Source organism: Meriones unguiculatus, chromosome 8, assembly GCF_030254825.1.
Source record: "Meriones unguiculatus strain TT.TT164.6M chromosome 8, Bangor_MerUng_6.1, whole genome shotgun sequence".
NCBI classification, from domain to species: domain Eukaryota; kingdom Metazoa; phylum Chordata; class Mammalia; order Rodentia; family Muridae; genus Meriones; species Meriones unguiculatus.
This window is the reverse complement of record NC_083356.1, coordinates 98,096,078-98,118,091: the sequence shown is the minus strand read 5'-3', so window position 1 is coordinate 98,118,091 and position 22,014 is coordinate 98,096,078. Positions and strand designations below refer to the sequence as shown.

At 40.2% G+C, this 22,014-nt stretch overlaps 1 protein-coding gene and 1 long non-coding RNA gene across 3 annotated transcripts in view; one reads left to right on the top strand and one right to left on the bottom strand.

Moving 5' to 3' along the window:
- The window catches only part of Cytip (cytohesin 1 interacting protein), a 67,647-nt gene that overhangs the window by 18,837 nt on the left and 26,796 nt on the right, over window positions 1–22,014 (top strand). The gene's annotated exons all lie outside the window — the stretch shown is intronic.
- Window positions 5,948–6,791, bottom strand: LOC132656036 (uncharacterized). Its single transcript, XR_009593993.1, has 2 exons — window positions 6,714–6,791; window positions 5,948–6,501 (listed from the first exon to the last, which is right to left on the bottom strand). It is a non-coding gene; the product is annotated as an uncharacterized LOC132656036 (long non-coding RNA).

Genomic DNA, 22,014 nt, shown 5'->3' with positions numbered 1-22,014 from the left:
TACAAGATCTCGGTGCTTAATGACTACATTGCCAATGGCTTCAGTAGGGTAAAAAAAAAATATTATATTTTCCAATGTGGCAAGATGTTGTAGTTTAATTTCCAGCTCTTGAAAGTTTAGTTCTGGTTGCTGGAGTAATAACTGAAATACTGGTAATGAAATTAGGGCTGGGCAACAGAGCAAAATATTCAGACTCACTACCATCATTGTTCATGACATTGTCTTCTCTGTCCCTGGAGACAAGTCAGAATCCTGTGTCCCTCCCTTATTGCTCCTTAATCCCCCAAATCACAAAGTTCTACAGTCCTACTGATTACTTATTGGAGGTGCTTCTCATTTCTACTCCTAACGGCCACCCATTGTTTTAATTCAAGTGCTTATCACCCACTTTCAATATTATATGGCAGAAGTTTAGTTGCCTTTCAGCATCCCCTCCACCACCAAATCAGTTCCCTTAAAATTAGTTAACTTCTGGGGGGAATAAAAGCATAATATTTACTTTTATGGTAGAATCAAGTCCAAAGTATATAGTACACAATTCCCAGGAAGGTGGCTGGTCGTTGTCACCTCTACACCACACTCTACAAACACCAAGCCGCATTCGTTTCTGGTCCTTCCACTCTGTTTTCTCCTCTTGACAGCTTCCCTGACCTCATTCACCCTGACCACTGTTTTTCACTATTAAAATTATCTTTCTCTTTCAAAGGCAACTCCTGTTTCTGTCTAGAGGGGAAAGTCACATCTCTGCTGGAGCTTCTGGAAGAAGTCCTTTCATCCTGCTCTGTGGAGGAGGACAGCGGAGATGTTCTCCTAGACTGGCTCAGGAAGGACAAAGCTGGGACATCTCCATCCTTAGCACCATTTTCCTGTTGTTAGAGGCAAAGGGTCAGCCTTAGCTCAGTGGAGTTCTTTGGAATTGATTTTTTCACAGAATCCTTTTGAGAAGAGGTTAAATCTAATACAGACTACCAACCTATTATTATTTTTTCTGCATAAAGAGTATGTAAAAATGCAGTAAAAATGTATGGCTGGTTTGGTATCTAATAACTCAAATTATATTTAAAAATAAAAACTCAAAATGTGATTTTATAAAGACTATTTAAAACATGGTAGACAAAGAATTTACATCCTTGGGCTTAGACGGCAAGCCCCTTTAACGGCTGAGCCATCGTGTTGGCTCATAACTAATCACTTAAAGCTCTAAACCCAAAGTATATTAGTAATGTCAGTGATTGTTTATCCAGTACATCGGCACAGGGAGTCTTTAAGATTCTGAAATACAGTGGAGGAGGCTTCCCCTTTCTCCACAGCCTCTCCAGCATGTGTTGTCACTCGAGTTTTTCATCTTGGCCATTCTGATGGGTGTAAGGTAAAATCTCAGGGTCGTTTTGATTTGCATTTCCTTGATGGCTAATGACGTTGAGCATTTCTTTAAGTGTTTCTCTGCCATTCTATATTCCTCTACAGAGAGTTCTCTGCTTAGCTCTGTTCCCCATTTTTTAATTGGATTACTTGGTTTGCTGCTTTTCAGCTTCTTTAGTTCTTTATATATACTGGATATTAGCCCTCTGTCAGAAAAGGGTTGGTGAAGATTCTTTCCCAATCTGTAGACAGTCATTTTGTTTTGATGACGGTGTCCTTTGTTTTACACAAGCTTTTCAGTTTCATGAGGTCCCATTTACTGATTGTTGCTCTTAGAGCTTGTTCTGTTGGTGTTCTGTTCAGGAAGTTGTCTCCTGTACCAATGAGTTCTAGGGTCTTGCCCACTTTTTCTTCGAATTGATTTAATATGTCTGGTTTTATGTTGAGGTGTTTGATCCACTTGGACTTTAGTTTTGTGCAGGGTGATAAGTATGGATCTATTTGCATTTTTCTACACGTAGACATCCAGTTAGACCAGCACCATTTGTTGAAGATGCTGTCTTTTTTCCATTGTATGGTTTTGGCATCTTTGTCAAAGATCAGGTGTCCATAAGTGTGTGGGTTTATTTCTGGGTCTTCTGTTTAGTTCTGTTGATCCACCATTCTGTTTCTATGTAAACTTGTACAACCACTCTGGAAAGCAATCTGGCGCTTTCTCAGACAACTAGGAATAGAGCTTCCTCAAGATCCAGCCATACCACTCCTAGGCATATATCCAAAAGAGGCTCAAGTATACAATAAGGACATTTGATCAACCATGTCTGTAGCAGCCATGTTAATAGCCAGAAGCTGGAAACAGCCAAAATGCTCCTCAACTGAAGAATGGATGCAGAAATTGTGGTACATCTACACAATGGAATATTACTCAGCAATGAAAAATAAGGAAATCATGAAATTTGCAGGTAAATGGTGGGACCTGGAAAGGATCATCCCAGGAGCAGAAAGACACACACAGTATATACTCACTCATATAGACATGTAATATAGGATAAACCTACTAAAATCTGTACATCTAAAGAAACTAATCAAGAGAGAGGACCCTGACTAAAATACTCAATCCCCATTCCAAAAGGCAAAGAGGAAGGACATCAGAAGAATAAGAAAACAGGAAACAAGCTAGAAACCCACCACGGAGGGCCTCTGAAAGGCTCTGCCCTGCAGACTATCAAAGCAGATGCTGAGACTTATGACCAACTGTTGGGCAGAGTGCATGGAATCTTATGTAAGAAGTGGGAAATAGTAAGATCTGGAGAGGACAGGAACTCCACAAGGAGAGCAACAGAACCAGAAAATTTGAACACAGGGGTCTTCCCAGAGACTCATACTCCAACCAAGTCCCATGCATGGAGATAACCTAGAACCCCTGCACAGATGTAGCCCGTGGCAATTTAGTGTCCAAGTGAGTTACATAGTAATGGGAAGAGGGACTGCCTCTGACATAATCTGATTGGCCTGCTCTTTGACCACCTCCCCCTGAGGGGGGAGCAGCCTTACCAGGCCACAGAAGATGACAATGCAGCCACTCTTGGTGAAATCTAATAGACTAAGATCAGAAGGAAGGAGAGGAGGACCTCTCCTATCAGTGGACTTGGAGAGGGGCATGCGTGAAGAAGGGGGTAGGAGGGTGGGATCTGGAGGGGAGGAGAGAGGGTGGGGAGATACAAAGTGAATAAAGTGTAATTAATAAAAATAAATAAATAAATAAGTAAAAAGATTCTGAAATACACAACTTTACCTTTGTTCTCATCATCATGTTTAGAACTGAGCTCTGCTGTTGCGTATTTACGAGAAGAGGAACCTTCAGTGTTTGTTTTCCTCAGGTACACGAAGAAGCTCAGGCATAAGAGTAAGGGAACCTGAGATTTAGTGTTATGGAAAGTTGTTAATCAAAACCATCAAATCTTTTTTATTTTTATTTTAAAGGGAAGCTTTTTTTGTTGTGTCTTTTTCCAAGTCTTTCTTCTACTACAGGGTCTAGATTTTAGAGCTGGCTCTCCTTGTATGTCACAACTGTCTGTCAGTTACCTGCTTTAGTTCTGAATGGTGTATCATTTTTCCATCAGTATCTTCGGGTATTTTGCATTGTTTTGGGTAATGTTATTTATAATAGCCCTGCTATTTGGCCTCTCCAACACACATAGCTAATATTTTGGGCACAGATCTTTCTTTGAAGCCAGTGGGAGATTTATACACAGATGAAACATGCAGCAGGGAGAAGAGTGTTTCTCCCTTACTCTCTACTGGACGGACTCTTTCATCATAGCGGAAAAAGTACATAAGAAAAAGTAGATAAGAATCTTTGTTGTACATTTTCTATATTTAACACCGAGTCTAAAAGCTGTGAGGTAACAACAGACTTTTTCACCACATCCATGAAGATAAGCAAGCCAGACAATTAGGAGAGTATGGCGGTAACTGTGACCTGCAAACCAATAGATTTTGATAGTGTGTTCTAACCTGTTCTTGAGGAGAAACACAAGGAGACAGAGTAAGGCAATTTCCTCTGCTCCTCCATCTCATTTACATAAGGAAGATGGACTGTATTTTGCTTTGTCCACTTTCTTTGTTCTTTGCTTTTTAGGACTTGATAGATGGAGGCAGTGGCTCAGCCACACTGTTCAAGCTCTTATGTTTGGTCACTGAATTGCTTCCAGCTTTCCTTCCCAGATGCCTTATTTAACTTTGTGGAATCTCTGATGCTCTATGAATTCCCTCAGCAGTTCTTGTCAATGCTGAATGGACTTCTCTTTCAGCAAAGTGCCACCTAACCTGGTTGCTCACGGTGATTGCCAGCTTGTCCTTGTCTAGATGCTGAGGGTTCACATACTCGAAAAAGATGCGTAGCTGAAGTCCTTGTGATGGTCTAACCACTTTGAACCCTGTCACTGAGATTGTAACTTCTTCACCGCTTCTTTGTCTGAATTGAGACCTCCACAAAGTGTAACAGAAGTTTCCATAATGAAGTTCTCCTACATGCTCTAAACTTAATGTGTGTAGTTGGATTTTTCCCACTGAGATCAGCTCCAGTTGTTCTCTTTAAGAAACACCACAATGTGGAGCAAGGTGGTGGTGGAACACGCCTTTAATCCCAGAACTCAGAAGCAGAAGCAGGTGGATCTCTGTGAGGTTGAGGCCAGCCTAGTCTGTAGAGCAAGTTGGAAGACAGCCAGAGCTACACAGAGAAATCCTGTCTCAAAAAAAGCCAAAGCCCCCTCCACCCCCAAAAATTCACAAATCTGGGAGGGACAGTTTTTTTGCATGCAGAAAGAACCTCAGCCATCAGGCATGACAGGGTATACCAGGGACTGCAGCACTCAGAACAGAGGCAGGAGAGCCGTCAGTTCTAGGCCAGCCTGGGATATTCTGCCTCAAAAAATTAAAAACCAACCAACAAACAGAATGAATTCTGAAAATTTCAGTCTTCCAACATAATCTGCAGAGGACAGACCACTGGGCGATAGACAGTAAGTGGCTTCTAACTACTTGGTTATGTTATAGTAAGTATGGGATGAATCCAAAGATCCTTCATAATCAAGAGGTTTTTTGTTGTTGTTGTTGTGGTGGTGGTGGAATATAGTTATGTTTTCTAATTTATTTACAATTACTTTCCATGTATTTCTGAAAGTATTTTCTTTTTTGAAAAAGAGAGCTTTTCTAGGCAACACAATAGAAAGTTTTTGTAAAGATTATCCTCAAATTCTTTCTTTTTAGTGTATCAATGCTGAGCAAAAAATACTATGTCAATATCTATATGTGTTTTTAAAACTTATTACTGTCATATCAGAATCTTTGTAGCTTCCCACTTTAGACATCAAGAGTTTAGGATGGGGAAATATTCCTTAGTGCATTAAGTCTCTCTTTCATAGCCATGTGGTTCATAAGAAGGGGTATACAAATTCACATGTCCATATGGGTTATGATAGATTTTATTTCTTTGGTGTGCTTATTATTTTATTTTCAAATAAAAATTTGGTTATCATGATTTTCTATCTTCTCTTAATCATTGCAAATAATTGAGTTAAAAAATAAATAAAAGTTCTAGATTCATTTAGTTCCAGAGGACTTGAAAAGAGAAAACCTGTATTTCATCTAGGGCTATCTTCATGGGCTTCTCCCATGCACCTGAAGAATAAAACATTTTTGCCTTGCTTTTCTATAATTAAACTTCAGCACTGAAGACTTTTTTTTTTTTTGTCAGAATAGATGTCAAGTAATTTGGTAGATGCTGTAAAATCAATCAGTCTTTAAAATTTTTGTCCTGCCAAGACTGTAAAATACATTTGTACATATTCATTTCTGAATTGATGGATGGATGACAGGCAGTAGGCAGCAAGATTGAGCACTAAACGATCCTTGTGTCAGGCTTTAGCAGTCTTAGCAGTCTGATCCGTAGCACATGAAAAGGCATAGGAAAAGAGCAAAACCAGAAATATGTATGAGAATTTGGTCTTAAGTCAGGAAACAGCAGCAAGGAATTATTTTTACTGGGAGATACAGAAAAATAGTAAAGCTAGAAGGCTGGGACTTTTGATGAATAAATGAACCGATTATTTTATGTTTTATTGAAAACTTATGTTATCTTATGCCAGGTTGGACTCTTAGAGATGAGCGGAAAGAGAATAAAAATGAGTGAAGGGTTGGGAGGCTGATTTTATGAGGCAAATTAAAAAAAAAAATAGGCCAAGCTTTTCAGTAGATGATAGTGTGTTTCCTTGAGAAGAGTGACATTCCAGGAAGCAGAAGGCCAGTCCTCATCGACTGCTCCTTCCAGTGGCCCATTGTATCTTCACACAAGTGGCTACTCCTTTGTCAGACTCTCCAGTCAAATGTGGCATTGCATAGGAACTGAATGTCTTCCCACCTTCTAATGTAGTCAGAATACAAAGCGAGCAGAGGGGCAGAGTGTCTGGTGTCCGCTGGAAAGGGAAAGGACATCATTCATGTAGCTGGAGATGCAAAGACTTTGGGGAGCATTTCCAGTCTGTGCCGTGGCATTTGTGCGGCTCCCAGCTCTTCTTCCTTCTCACTGCAGAATTCCTCGGTGTCTTTTGTATTCACAGTCATGTCCAAACATCAGCTCTGAAAAAAAAGAATGAAAATAGAAAAATTAATGCAAGTTCAGTATCTTCTGTGGCATCTACTGGTTTGTTCTCAGCTTGCCCTACTTTTTCCTCAAACCTGGCTTGCATACCAATTTGGGGTGTTTCTTTGCAAATCTTTTCAGAGTTTTTGCAAGAAATAGCATGCGGTTATTTTTTTTTAATTTAGGAAAAAGAATTACAGTTATTAACCTGTATTAAACTTTTAGACTACGCTTCTGAAAGCAAACAACTCTGAAGTGTATTTCTTTCTGCTCCTAAGTCCTTCAGGAGTCCATGGACCAAGTAAATAATTAACTACCTACTGTATGCTCGGAAAATGGCGCAGAGGGCTTCAGGGTGTGTTGAACCAGCATTAGATGACTGCCAATGTTGCCTGTACTCCACATGTTCCAAAGTATCGATTCTGCCCTCAGGGAAATCACATTTCAAAACTGGAGGAAGGGGAAGCCTAAAGTAAGCCAACGTGTTTCACTGGAAAACAGCAGAAGCTGCTCTGCCCTCACCCTGTGTGTATGTTCCTGAGCACTTCCAACATTCATTTTAGAAAAACTACATTTTATTTTTCTACCCAAGGCATTCACCATTTTAGGTGACTTGGTTTTTCAGTTTCTTGGAACATGAGCCACCTTCCAGCCCTGAAACTAGTAAGCAAAGTGTGGCCAGTGGCCAGCAAGGGACACACTGGAGGCTGGAATTTCCAGAAAGCAACTCGTGGACTATTTACAATTTAAAGGGAATGTTGACCTTTCGAAAAAGTCAAATCAGATACAAAAGCAGTAGAACAGTGAAGGAGGAACTTCCAAATATTAACAAAGGCAAGGCTACCTCAGCGGAAAGACTGGTGGCTCTAACTCTACCTGGGTTTCAGTTAGCCAGGAGCGTATGCTCAGAAAAGCCTGATGTTTCACGCAAATTTGGGAAAGGTGTGGACTACATTAACGACCCATAAAAAGTCACTGGAGATCACCTCAGTCTTTTATGCATTTTTTTTCTCTCTCTCTCTTGGAGCCAGGCCACAGAGGAGGCATGACACACCTTCAGGCCCCTCTTCCCCTTAGTAAACTATCTGGTTTCTGGTTTCTGTGCCTCTACAGAATTATAAAGAGGCACAGGGGTATGGAACCTTCAGGGTCTGTCCTATTGACTCACACCTGTGCCCGTGATAGTATCAGTAGTTGCAAAATGAGCAAAGTTAATTGTCGTGTGTGTGACTGATCAGGGCTCTCCCTGCACTTGAGAAAAGATTCCTAACACACTGGGGGAGCAGTCTCTCCTTGGAAGGGAGTCAAAAGAGTATTCAAGGCCCACCTTGCAACCCCGGCATTTGCAGGTGAGAACTTGGGCGGGCATCTGGAGTGAAGAGGGAAGGAGCACGTCCTGTGGTTAAGCACTACCGTGCTATCTATAGAAAGATGGTTCTTATGAGTGAGAAAACACATGTGGTATGAACACACAGGCCTTGAGACAGCTACCGTTCGGGGAGGTGTACAGCAGCAGCATAAGAAAGACGAGGGAATATTAGCAAGCCTCTTCCTTGTTCCTGAGTGCTGTCTTACACACTGACTGTGGAACTGAGTGCCATATCCCGGAGGGGAGCGACAGATCGATACAATCTGGCTGCTTCTTCATTCAGTTTCTTAGCTCATGGCGAAGAGCCAGGGATATATTTTGCTCTTTGTTCCTCACTGCACACGTGCTCTGGCAAGCAGCTGCTATGTCTTCCTTTCAGTGCTCAGCCATGATCAGGGTACTTCTGTGAGGTCCTAGCAAGAATTTACATCAGTCCTGGCCAGTAATTACTGTCTCTTTCCAGACACAACTCTTACACGTTCTGCATTTTAATGCTCCAGTGCTGTGGAGTAAGTAGAGTGAGGCTAAAATGCTTGCTGTCATAAACCTTGGAGTGCTACCGCCATAAGCAAACAGTGCATCCTCTCAGCCAGGTGTAGTGGTGCATGTCTGTAGTCTCAGCTTTAGGATGCAGATGCCCACCAGGCAGAAATGGAGGAGGATCTGGAGTTCAAGGTCAGCCTGAGCGATAGGACATCTTGTCAAAAACATCAAAAAGAAAGGGGTGAAAAAGGCATCCTTTCTCCCTGTAACACGGACAAAAGCATCTTTTTTTTCAGATGCTGTTAATATAAGATGCTGGCATTTGGATGACTGTACTTGGCCTAGGTTGTTGTTTACTGACGCTCCAAATATTCAATAATCACATCTACTTTCTCCTCTGTTCTGCTCTGTTTAAACAACACACATCTGTCAGGGACAATGAGGATATTGTCTCCTCGTGTTCTCCTAAACATGCCTAGCATTCCTGACCAAGCTACTGAGTATCCTACCAAAGGAGCATGCTGTATAGTCTGAAATAAAATTCTTCCATTCAGTCTTTTCTTTATCTGCCCTGTGTCCTTCCTCCTCTCCCCAGAAACCTCTTTGTGAGGTTTAATTAAATCAACTATCCATTTCAAATAATTTTATTTCTGCATTTGCCATCTAGTCGTCGAAATTTTACAACAACATTGCTTAAGCTGGTGGGGAGGTGCCACCAAAGCATATAAAATGAGGTAACTAACCCGGAATGGTGATGTGACTAAGTGGGGATGTTCCAGAGGTAGTGTGAGGCAAATGGAGACTTGCTCAGGAGTTCAGGAGTGGTAAAGGCATCTATACCTGCTGTTGCTATAGAAAGATAGTTCAGAGGAGCGAACATCTGAGGTGAGGCACACAGAGTGCGCGGAATTTTATGAGTGATGAAAAGCAGGTTACAGGCAGGGAGAAGAGCTTAAAGATACTGAAGGGTGACTCTCCCAGGTGAACTGTCAGAAGGAAGACTAGTACATCTTACAGCAACGAGCCAGTTTGTTTAGATTAAAATTGACAGCTGAACAATTAAGTTGAAGAGTGCCCTGTAGATGAGTTTGAATGTAAAGATAGGAAGTGAAAACTCAGTTTGACGGGTGTGAAGTCACAATAAATTCAGGTGACAACCTTAGAAGATGGATAGCTGGGGACATCAAATGTAGGGAGACCGTTTTGTGGCTTGTTGTGTTGTGCTGAGGGCTGAGCCTTGAGTTCAAGACGAGGCGGAGACAGATGAAACAGTAGGACATTCAGAGGAAGAAGGGATAAACATGAGGCCCTATCATATAAGAAGAGACATCTGAGAAAAGTGGGCTGGCAGATTGTATACAGCTCTTATACAGCATCACCGCAGATAGTCTGGTTCTATCTATAGCTTAGTTTATGAATATCTTGTGGCAAGGAGAAAGCTGCAAACTATACTCCGTCAATTCTGTTGCACATCTTCCTATCTTTATATTTATGATATTAGGGTATTTCTTATTACCCTTGGGAACATTCAGCGTGATTATTTTTTTCATTGAAAAACAGTTAGTAAATCAATGGAACATATTTTAATTGATAGTGCCTTATTGACAAGGTGTAATATAAAATGTGCATTATTAAAATATTTCAGTTTTGCCTTAAAATAGTCATATTTGTTGCAATCAAGAGAAGCAATCCATAGTATAAACTACATTTACATATTAAAAACAACATGACTATCATTCAGCAAGCATACACATTGCCCTAAGTAAATAATCACAGAAAATAAATCAGCCTCCAGAGCTTTAAGGAAATTATAAATTCATCACTACTCACTGAGAACTCTGATAAATGTGTTTGGCTTTTAAGTGCTAGAGAAGGATACAATTAATGAGAAAAGAGCAATGTTTTGGTCTGGGGATACATGCGCGGAGTTCAGAAGAAGAAGAAAAGGCAAAGGTACTTCGTTTGAATAAGGCAGAATATGATGCATGATGGGAGACTTCCTATAGGTATTTTGGATTGTCTGAGAAAAGACTCTCATTGCTTTTGGGGGCATCAGGTGAAGCTTGGAGAAGGATGTGAAATTTAAGTTAAGCCTTGGGGTATGGGTACCAACAGATAAAGGACATGAATTCTGGTGAACCATGTGTTGTGAATAACAATGAGAGACAGAAAAGAATCCTGTGCATTCAGGAAAGGAGGCAGGACAGTGTCATTGGAAGGAAGGCTATGGGTCATAGTAACCATTCTGGGAAACTTGGAGCAATTACTATGTACTGGACATTGTGTGTCCCATATAATGATAGATAGCATCCTTGATCCTGTCGTAGAAGCTGAGCACAATGAAGCCTGGTTCAGTTAAGTAGGCTGGTCAAGAATGTAAGGACCTGTGCTTCACCGACAGGCCTTCCTTATTCCTTCTCTTAAGAAGGCACATGAAAGGCTATATATGCATGGGGACATGTGACTGGGAGGGGATGCTGGCCAAATGTCAGAAAATTTGTTGCAAAAGATGTGACGAAATCTGAACTTAACTCTGCAGCTGAAGTGATGGTATTTCCTGGACTTGGAATAACACGTGACCCCGCTATTGTTAGCACAGTAGAATTGTACATAGTGGCTTTAGTGATATGGTGATCAGGAAACTTAGGTTGTTTATTTTAGGGAACTTTTACACCCTTGATTTTATTGTAGTATTTTGTATCATGAAAGATACTTCTATCCATTATTATTTGATCCTCATAATAATGTGGCATTTCTCCCTGCATTGGGTATATGGAGAAACACTCCAAATGATGCTGTTCTTGTAAAACTCCTACAGATGGTGGGTGGTGGAGCTGGGGAATAGTAACTGTTCAGAGGCCTAGATGACTGCTGTTATCTTCTGGTTCTTGAGCTCCTTGATTTTATCCCATGAAACCTCACTCTGCTGTCATACAAATGGGCATGCATATGGATTTGGTTTGTTCTGGAAATCAAACTCCAGTGCAGAAGATGTTGTCTTTATTAAGTGGAATAATGGCCACACTGGATGCCCCCAAGAGCTCCAGCATGTGGAGTGTGTGGAAATTCCCCTGGACTTCATTATTGATTACACAACCATTTTGCTTCTCCCACCCACCCTCCATCTTGTTTTGACGTTTAGCCTTGCTCGACTAAAGAGACAGTGTCACTCACTGTTTCTGCATTGACCACACCTCACCATATATTGTTTGTAACATTTCAATGCCTTCCATTATACTTTGAGTCAGTATCCTGGCCTAGGCACTACCAGAAGAAAAGCACATGCTCCATTTTTAAACAAACAAAAAAAGTATTTATCTTTATTTCATGTGCATTGGTGCTTTCACCTGCATATTTGTCTGTGTCAGGGTGTTGGAATCCCTGAAACTGGAGTTAAAGACAGTTGTGAGCTGCCATATAGGTGCTGGGAATTGACCCTAGGTCCTCTGAAAGAACAGCAGTGCTCTTAACCACTGAGTAATCTCTCCAACCCACATGCTCCACCTTTAATATCATTTAGTCTCTAAAGAGTAGGAATGGATCATAAACTATGTTACTGATTAATCAAATGTAGAGGCTGAAATCAATAGGAAATTGGTCTCTTATAGTGTTGAGCCTGGAAATCTGAAATCAAGGCCCTACACCCTTGATATCAGACAGCACCCTTCCATGCCTTTTTTTCTAGTCTGCAAAGCTTCAACTTCAAAATCTGCTTCTATGGTCACATGGGTTTCTTCCCTGATGATAAGAACATTAATCCTATTGGACTAAATCCTATCCTAATGATATCACCTTATCATGACTATATCTGTGAAGACTTCAAACACATCCATTCTTACAGGGACCAAGGAGTAGGACTTCAACCTTTGAAAAAAAACTTTATGTTTTCGCTAGATTCTTAAACTCATGAGGACAAGAGTTGTATTTCCCATCTTCTCAGGGTTAGCACAGTTGTGGGGTAACAGAATCATAGCATGGTTGACTTGATCATCACAGGATTGTAACTCTGGCTGTATCAGGTCCTGGCTGTGTACCCTGGCAAGTATGTTAGATCTAGCACCCTTTGCTTAGCTGTTGCTATGGCTATTCACTTCAGAAATGTGTATAGTCTTCTGTTAATATCATTTAGTCTCTAAAGAGTAGGAATGGATCATAAGTTATGTTACAGATTAATCAAATGTAGTGTCTGAAACCAACAGAAAATTAGTCTCTCATAGTCTTGAGACTGGAAGTCCCAAGACTTGAGGAGACGGTGTGATGTATTGAGAGTTCTATCATTAAACCACTGTCGTTGGGCTTTAGTCTTCGCCTCCAAGTAAAAGATGTAATTTAGGTGACGCTGAGGTTTCCTCTACTCTGCAGCTTGTAGATTTGTCTTCTTGTACCTTTAAGTGAGAAGGGGCAAGAGAATGAGCGTGAACAATAGAGATTACTGATTATACATTTTATTGGAGATTCTAGTAAATATTATGGATTTAAGGAAAGACACATTGTTACTGGTTTAAGTCTCATGCTTAAAATTTTGTCCTATATCTACTTAGCGTCCTATTTTTAGTTAAATGAAATTCAAGAACTATTTCTTGTTTCCTTAAGTCAGGCTTTGTGTTAGATCAGGAATCACTAGAAATGATGAATATACTGTTTTTCATTGTATTACATTTAAATCTCAAAGCAACTGAGATTTTATATCTATTTAAAATTGTAAATAGGCAGGGGTAGAAATAAAAGAAAAAGATTCTGGTTTTCTAAGAAGTTACCTATTGCCCATCTGTAGCTCCTTCTGCTACACACCACACACACACACATACACACACACACACTTCTAGATTAGGGAAACACAAATGGAGAAGAGGCTGCACATTCCATCAGATTCTACGTGCTGACCTCTATGCTGATTCACCATGCTCGAAGACATCCTCCACAGGTGGCAGAGCCGCTCCCAGGAGCAGATGGAGAGCAGATTGGAGGGAGAACTCTTAAGGGAAAGCTTCCTGGGAGCTGTTCCTTTTGGATGTGGTTTAACATCTTCCTCCATCCAATTCATTTGAACTAGTGCCTCCCTAGTTCATTTTGAGCTGGCGTTTGGATGGAGAGAAAAGACAAGTGAACAAGGATTGGGGGAGCAGTCTTGTGGGACAAAGAAGGAGCACAAAAGCTCCCCAAAGGAGCTGCCTTCTGTGCAAGGGACAAAAGCAAGGCCACTCTGACTAGGTGTGATGTGGTATGAGGTCAGGTATCTACCAGAACAAGTAGGAGTAGGAACAGTGGATAAAGGGGAAACCACCCAGACTTTCACATAAATATTTTGTTATTCCAAGTATCTCTGTACAATTCTAGTTCCCAAGCAGGGGCATCTAGCTTTCTAAGAAAGACTTTCCCAATTCTTCAGGGCTAACTGCCCGCACCCAAATGAGAAGAGTGAAGTTATGTAAAAGGTGAGTCTTAGGGGAGGAGGAAGGAACACCCTCATTTGTTTATCTTGAATTCTTATGAAAGAGTTGGTTTTGAAATGTAATCGTGTGAGTGTGGTGAGGGAGAAAAGGACAAGAAATGACTTAAGAGACACTCAGGCAGACACACATACACACACACACACACAAACACATACACACCCCTTCCCCCCTCCTCCCCACACAATGGCCATCATAGAAACAACCAATGGATTTCAATAGCCCAGGTCAATGTTCTTTGCCTGTGATTTCATTCTCTCCTTAGCTGTTATTTTTTAGATACCTCATTAGACCTCTTGGAGGAAGAATTTTGCTTGGTTAGAAGAAGATGAAAAAGGACGAAAAAATAAATGAAGTACAATCTGTTTGCCAACCAACACCAGCTATCCACTAGATAAAACAATAATTATTATTAGTAAGCATAAACCAAAAAAAGAAAAAATGAGAACTTTAAAGCCAAGAGATACTGACAAACTCTAGATGGCTCCTCAAAATTATCTGTGAATTATTGAAATTTTGAAGGCTGACCTAACAGTGTGTAGATGAAAACATACATAAAAGGTTTATTCCCTTTTCCAATATGACTTTGATAATCATCTTTTCCTCTTTTTCTTCTCCAAGCACATTACCATTGGCTATTAATCCCACCTGTAGAGAATATGACAACAACCACAATTTAAAGCCAAATTTGAAGCAAGCTTTAATGAAATACTGGTCAGGTTGATGGACACTGGCCAGGTCCCTCTCTGGGCTTCAGAAAATGGCCCCAGTCACTTAAGGGACTTAAGGCAAACCCCACAATTTACCTCATTTTCCATTATTTCCAATCAGGGACAAGGGTAAGTCATGACATATTTACTGGTAACTGGGCTTAGCAGGTCACTTTGTGTTTTCGTGATTTTTTTTTTTTATTATTTTTTTGTTGTTGTTTTTATTTTATTTTATTTTTTTTGGTATTTTTTATATCTGTCTATGTTGTCTATGTTAGTGTTCATCCTTTTTTTTTTAAAGCAAAAGCAGCTCCGTAGCACACATGCCGCTCTTCTACGTTTGCCTTAGCACACGAATACCTGTTTTACCCTTTCCCGGCAGTGCATTGTATTCCATAGAATTAAACCACCACGGATGATTTAACCACATCTGGTATAACGCACAACTGAAACTTCTGTCTTGTAGTTACAATACCCCACAAGAATCATTCTTAAATGGTCTTTGTTGACAGAGAAGTTTGTCAGAACTCTTAAAGTTAGACTTACTGGTTGGATACTTAATTTGATACTGTAAAATGATATCATTAATAAGGCTCGATAGATGTATCTTTAGACTTTGGGTATGAAGTGCCCATTTATTTGCAACTTAGCCAGCACTATATCTCATCAAACTCTTTTTCATCTGGTAGGCAAGAATTAGTATTACTATTTCAATCTTTTTTTACTTCTTGTTTCACTAAGGAAGTTAAACACCAGAAAATGTACTGCCGATTTATATCTTCTCTAAATTACATTTATAGCTTTGTATTTTGAAAAATACTTCTCTAAAAAATACAACTTGAAGCACTCTTTTTCTGCTGTTTCTCCTCCTCCTTCTCTTCCTTCTTCCTCCTCCTCCTCCTCCTTCTTCCTCCTCCTCCTCCTTCTTCTTCTTCTCCTTCTTTTTTCCCAATTATATGGACCAAACCCATGGCCTTGACCTTGTCAGAGAGTGAGCTAAAGCCCCAACCAAAGCACAGCATGTATCACTACCACTAAGCAATTGTCTCTCCTGAGTAATACCTGCCTGGCTCTTAAAATTATCATTGTCCATTGTAATTTTCACTGAACAGAATTTATCTCATCTTTGTGCTGCTGATACTCTAAGTTTTTATTAATCGTGTAGGAAAATCATTCCTGGCTTTATCTTATTGAAATATTCTATATTTTCTGTTTCTTATATATTCTAGATGTTTACATGTGACTGCTTAAGTATCAGGTATTTATTCAATTCTGGTAAAAGGATATGAATTAATCCTCCCCTCAAATCGGTCCTAGTTTTACTTACTGGAAGATCTACTCTTTTCCGAATGAGTTGAAATTATTAGATTGTATAAGTTTGTGCACATACTTGGGTATGTTTGGGGACTCTCTATTCATTTGACAAAATTTGATAACATTCTTTTCCTTTTTAAAATATTTAAATTTTATCTTATTTTTATCCTTCTCTCATACATTACACCCCAACTTCAGTTCCCCCTCCTTCCACTGCTCCCAGTCCCTTCTCTACCACCTCTCCTTTCCCCCAGTTTCACTCCTCCTCTGTTTTTCTTCAAGAAAAAAAGAGAAGGCCTCCCAGGAATATCCACGAACGTGCAGCTCTGAGTTACGCTGCATGGCTCCATAGTCATGAGGAGAGTTTCCCAACGCTTCTCCTCACCTCCACACACCACCACTGTCATTTTACAATTGTCGTGACTAGCCTTACGCCTCTTCTCTTTCAGGTAACCGTAAGAATGTTTATTAAACACTATAAGCAAAACTGCAAATTTTGATTTGGAGCACATTGGATATTTTAGAGCATTTGAGGATAATAAGCATGGTTATAAGATGGCCCCCACTTGTGTGAGTAGGGGCTATGTTTCCCTCAGTCTAGATTTATATGTTTATAGATTTATAAACACCCTCATAAAGTTTTCAAAATGCTTTCTAGGGTCATGCTTGTTTACAACACTGTAGCTGTTTTGGATAATGGTTCTTTTACCCAGCATTTTAAGTCTCTTTATGATATTGCAATATAACAATGTAATAATTTTAATGATTAAGTGTATCTATAAGTATAACAAGAATTAGAAAGTGTCATATGTAAGAGTTGAAGTTTTATAAACAACTTACTTATTTTTGCATTGTATTATACTTCCTTCTTTCCTCTTTTGAAATGAGTGATAGGCTGTTGACCAGGCTTGCTTTCACCCCTGGGATCAAGCAATCCTCCTGCATCAGTGTCATGAGAGGCCGGAATCCCAGCACTGTACCATTGTGCCCTGTTAACTGTCTGTTCTATAATCAGCTACCTATCTTGGGAAGTCTAGTCATGGCAGACTAGAATTATTAAATTATTTGTGGGTGTGGAGCATAACTGGAAGAGTGACTGCAGGAAACACCAGCCTTTCATTTTTAGCGGACAGCTGGGGGTCTTTCTTTGCAGATTTAGATTTATATTACTTGTTTCTGTCGAAACCTAGCTTGCTTGGAATTTTTAAAAGTAAAATGCATATTTACAAAGGCAGTTCCATTCCATGAGGCTGTCTTTGTGAAGCAAATGTGGCTCCATTCAGCTCAGGTCAACTTGGTAAATGTATGGAAAATGATGGTTCTAGAAAAGTTACAGAGAAACTCAACTTGGTTTCCTTTAACTGGTGGTGACACTGTTTGCTTTGTCCTTTTATTGAAAGAGACAATTTTTTTTCCAGCCCCAGTTTTATCTCTCTAAAAAAGGGCCATGTCTGTGGAAACTGGGGGAGCTGTTCCTGGCCTGACACTTTGCTGCAGAGGAGTCAGTAGGCCATTGTTCTTCGGACACTGTGTGCGGGCCCCTTCTGTCTTCTATAGGCTTGTTGTTTTCTCTTGGCTCTTATTTTTATCACCTAAGTAAATTGTGCAACACGGAAGGAACTTAGCGCAAAGCACAACTACTGCAGGTCACAGCCAGGCGGGAAGTCAGAACCCTGTTACGCTCTCCTATCACCTTCTCTGTCTCTTTGGCAGATAATTTAAGGTATTGCCTTTTATCTGGAAAGGCACAACTTCAAAATTACTGCATTGACCTCCTCTAAAACCAAAGAAGTCTTGTGTACCACCGGATAATGTTGGATAAACCTGGAGCCATACACAGGAAAAGACGACTTTCAAAATGTACACATGTCCCTGTCTCCAAGTGACCCACATGCCACTTCACACCAGCAGCAGGAAATTTTACAGACATGTTTTTGCCATACACCCATTGCCAGGCACATGCTCTCCAAGGCTGAAGCAGGGAGAAACGAGAATGGAACTTTTATAAAGTTGTCAGTGATGCTTCTCTGATAAGTGAGTGAGTGGATGGATGTGGGCAAACATCTATTTTTACACTTGAAAGAGACAGAGTTAACTCATCAAAGTACTTCAAGCAAAGCTGATCTTGATAAGGCAACACACCTCAGATGCAGTTAGGGCCATCTCGGGGGTAATATGGTTCACCCATAGCTTCAAGAGCAAGTGAATTGAGTATGAATAGGTTAGAAAATTGTTTCCTTGCCTGTATGTTAAAAAACACTATGTTAATTAGTATTTCTGTTAGGGTTGAAGTTTTTCTCTTTGGTGTTTTAGCATGTGTTAGTCACTCCAATCTAGCACTTGGTGCTTCTTAACGCTGCGGTTACAGAGAACTTTATTGAGCCAACTCTCTTCTCCTTCTTTAAGGGGCTACCCTCTACAGACAGTCTTTCTGTATGATTTTAGGTTGCCTTTTTCTGAAGATGAATATTTGGTTTTGGAGAATGGTATCTAATTCCCACTGATTCCAGGAAAAGGCGAATGTTCACCTGCCCAAGCCAGTCATTAAAATGATGAGGGTGCTAGGCATACGGCTCAGTGATTAAGAGCACATGTCACTTTTCCAGAGGACTAGAGTTCAGATCGCAGCACCCATGTTGGTCCATTCACAACCTCCTGTAACTCTAGTTCCACAGAATGACACCCTCTTCTGGAACCATCCTAAAAGCATGTGCATGCCTACACACACACACACACACACACACACACACACACACACACACACAAACACAGCTCCAGGCACAGGCTCATTGTCCAGCTAGACCAACCAAATTAAGGTGCTTTAGGTTCAATGACAGATCCTGTCGCAGAAAACAAAGGTGGAGAACGGTGGAAAAATGATATTCTACACTGACCTCTGGCTTACAAACACATCATATGCACACATCACACTGCAATACACACACACACACACACACACACACACACACACACACACACACCCTCCACCTTAACACAGGTTTAATAAGATCTTAAAAGTATTGAGATGATTTTTATATTTAAAAAATAAATTAAGTAACTTTACAAAATTAAATTCACCCTCTACAAATTCAAATATGCAATAGTCTACTTTCAACTACGCAGCACTGACTCATGTCTTACGGAATCCATTGAGTCAAATAAAAGCTCCTGGTACAAATAGAGGCAAAGGATAGAATAAAATGAACACGTGGGCCAATAAACTAAAACAAAATGCATTCTAGAAAGGCAAATAAAGTCTCAAACAAATAATGTCACCAAGCCAGAATGAAAACCTAACTAGATTGTTGCAGAAAAATCTCCTTTCACTAACCCATGGTCATGGGACTGACTAGATTTCTTTTTGAGCTAAGAGGAATTCAGAAATTTCAGGAACTGGCCCTGACACTGCTTTGTGAATACACCTCGTTCAGCTCCTGCAGGGCCCACACACACATTGCAGCTTTCTACTCTGTGAGGGTGGTGAGGGTCCCTTTCCGGCCAGTTCATATGGAATTAAGGTTGTTTCCTTTGGAAGTTTCCTTTTTGAGTTCTTACTACTTAAAGCAAAATTCACTAACAACAGGTTACTTTGAACTGAGTGTTACACATGACCTCTTATCTCTGTTCCTCCTAAATGCCATGTTTATCAATGTGGAAACTGAAGTGTAGGGAGTATATGAGTCGGCTCAGGCTGCTAGACAATAGACATAGCACAACAAAGTCCATAGTGTAAGGCACACCGTATACTGGGTTGCTGTATACACCAAACATTTTTGTTTTCAGTGTTCCTTGCTGTGTCTTCATGTGGAAAGAGACCCCTCTGTTGTCTTTTCTTGCAAGGGCACAGACCCTTAGGTAAAGACTCTATCGCTTTGACCTCAGCTAACCTTGCATGCAGTCTACACTGGAGATTAGAGCTTTAACATGTGCACATAGTATGTCATGGGTTAGTCTGTATTCTTACGGCATCAGAGCTAGCATTTGAACCTTGAGGTCTGGCATCTGAGCAGTGAAGTCAATATTCTTGTCATTTTCATGGGTGGTTGGCAGGTTGGCCACAGTTTCTTGAAGAACTTCCGACCTTTCTGCCTATGTTCCAGGCTTCACACATCTTCTCATCTGCCTCTATTAAATCTTCCTATGCCCCTCAGTGAATGTTCACTTCATTCATACGTAAGAGGGATTTCTACATAAAAACAAAATGTTTCATGTAAGAGGATTACTACCCCCAAACAATGGAAAGCCGGTTTATGGAGCACACAGCAGACAGTCTTTTAAAGAAATTTGACTTCACCTTCATACCCTTGAAGAATATGATAGCCTCTTTGGAATAGGCCTTTCTTTCTTTCTTTCTTTCTTTCTTTCTTTCTTTCTTTCTTTCTCTCTCTCTCTCTTTCTTTCTTCCTTCCTTCTTTCCTTCCATTCTTCCCTTTCTTCCTTTTTTCTTTTTCTCTTTCTTTTTTCTTTTTTAGGTTGTTCTTACTTGATGATTCAGGAAGTTACTGTTTAATTAATTTTTAAAATATATATCTCTTCATTTTAACTTTTTCTTTTTATCCTTTTCTCCATAATGAAAGACTTTTATTTTACAGGTTTTATATGCAAAACATAAACTGTAAGCGTGAAGTTAAAAGATATCTCTTGGTCTCTCAAAAATGAGAGGAAGTGATGCATTGATGTAGAAACAGTCTTGTCTTCATCTCCCTCTGACCCACATGTGGTATTTAGAGCTTAAAAAATGATCTGAATATGACAGAGAGTAGAGAGGAAGGGACTTAGAACATGTTCCTCTTGCGCCATGGACAGTAAAGCATCCCTGAGACCTGTGTGGTACCCAGATGGATCAGATCATCTTCTTTAGCACCCCCTTCTCACGGTAACTTAGAGGCTGACCGAATGACAACCAGGCACTTACCATTCTCTACAAGCAAATCCTAGAGGGGGAAAAACCCATAGAACTTCGAAAGTCTACCTTTGTGAGCCAACAATTTGATGTCTGAGGGCCACATTGTCATTGAGGGATTGGTGTGTCACCACATTTTATCACAAATGACACTCCTGATCCGGATGCTATTTAAAATGTGTGGTAAGTGGCTTGATGCAGGCCTCAAGAATTAGAACAGAGAGTTGAACCATAGAAATTAGCCAGTTCGTAAACACGTAATTAGTGGGTGTGACCTGATTGTTGTGTAAATGCAGGGAGCAGACCTGCCTTTGACTGATTTTTAGTCTCATGGAATATAAAAGTAAATATACTTATTACAAGACTCAGCTTGCGAAGTGCGTTTCACAACTAGTGAAAAAAATGCTTGATTTCCCTGGTTAATCACTAATGTCTGTAACCTATGCTCTAATACCTTAAGATACTGAATTCATACAATTTTAGTTTTCATCCATGAAACTCGGCATGATTTATTGCTTTGGAATACTGACACACTTACCTAACTGTGAAGTTCCTAGAGGATTGACGTTATCTATTAATTGTATTACATGTTTGATGCTTTTCTAATACCACTTCCTAACACACACAGTCACCCACCCAACCACACATCCACATACCCCATACACACACAATCATATCATGCGTTGATGGACATGCGCTCGCTATACGGATACCTTTATGACCCACTGATTGTTTAGCTCCCGAAGTCACTGCCGCTTCCATTTGAATTACACTTACCTGTCCCCTAAAACCACGTGTGTTTGTAATCTCTCACTTAGATTTTACATGTTATGGGGGACACCATTTTGCTTCTATCTTAATGCAGTTCCAACAGCAAGGAGTCAAGCCATGGCAGAGCTTTACCATTCTCTGATTTGGCTCTCTTTTTTTGATTAATTGTAAAGATTTTATGACTCACACTTGGCCAGTTCTCCTTGAGCTGAACTCACCTCGACTTCCAGTGCCCACATTCCATTCTGGCTTGAAGCTTTTCTAATTCTTGTAAACTCTTGCCATGACCTTCCAAATGACTTTTCGATGTGTGTTTGACTTCTGTGCTATTTAAAACTTCTCTTTTTTACTTTTGCTTTGACTGTACCTTCTACGTTCCTGCTCTGCTTCTCGGTGAAACCAGTTATCTTAAAAAAAAAAATCCAAAATAAATAAATAGAAAAGCAATTGTATTCAAGTCCCCTGTGATGGCATGCTACGAGTGAATCCATCCTGTGTTACAACCTTGA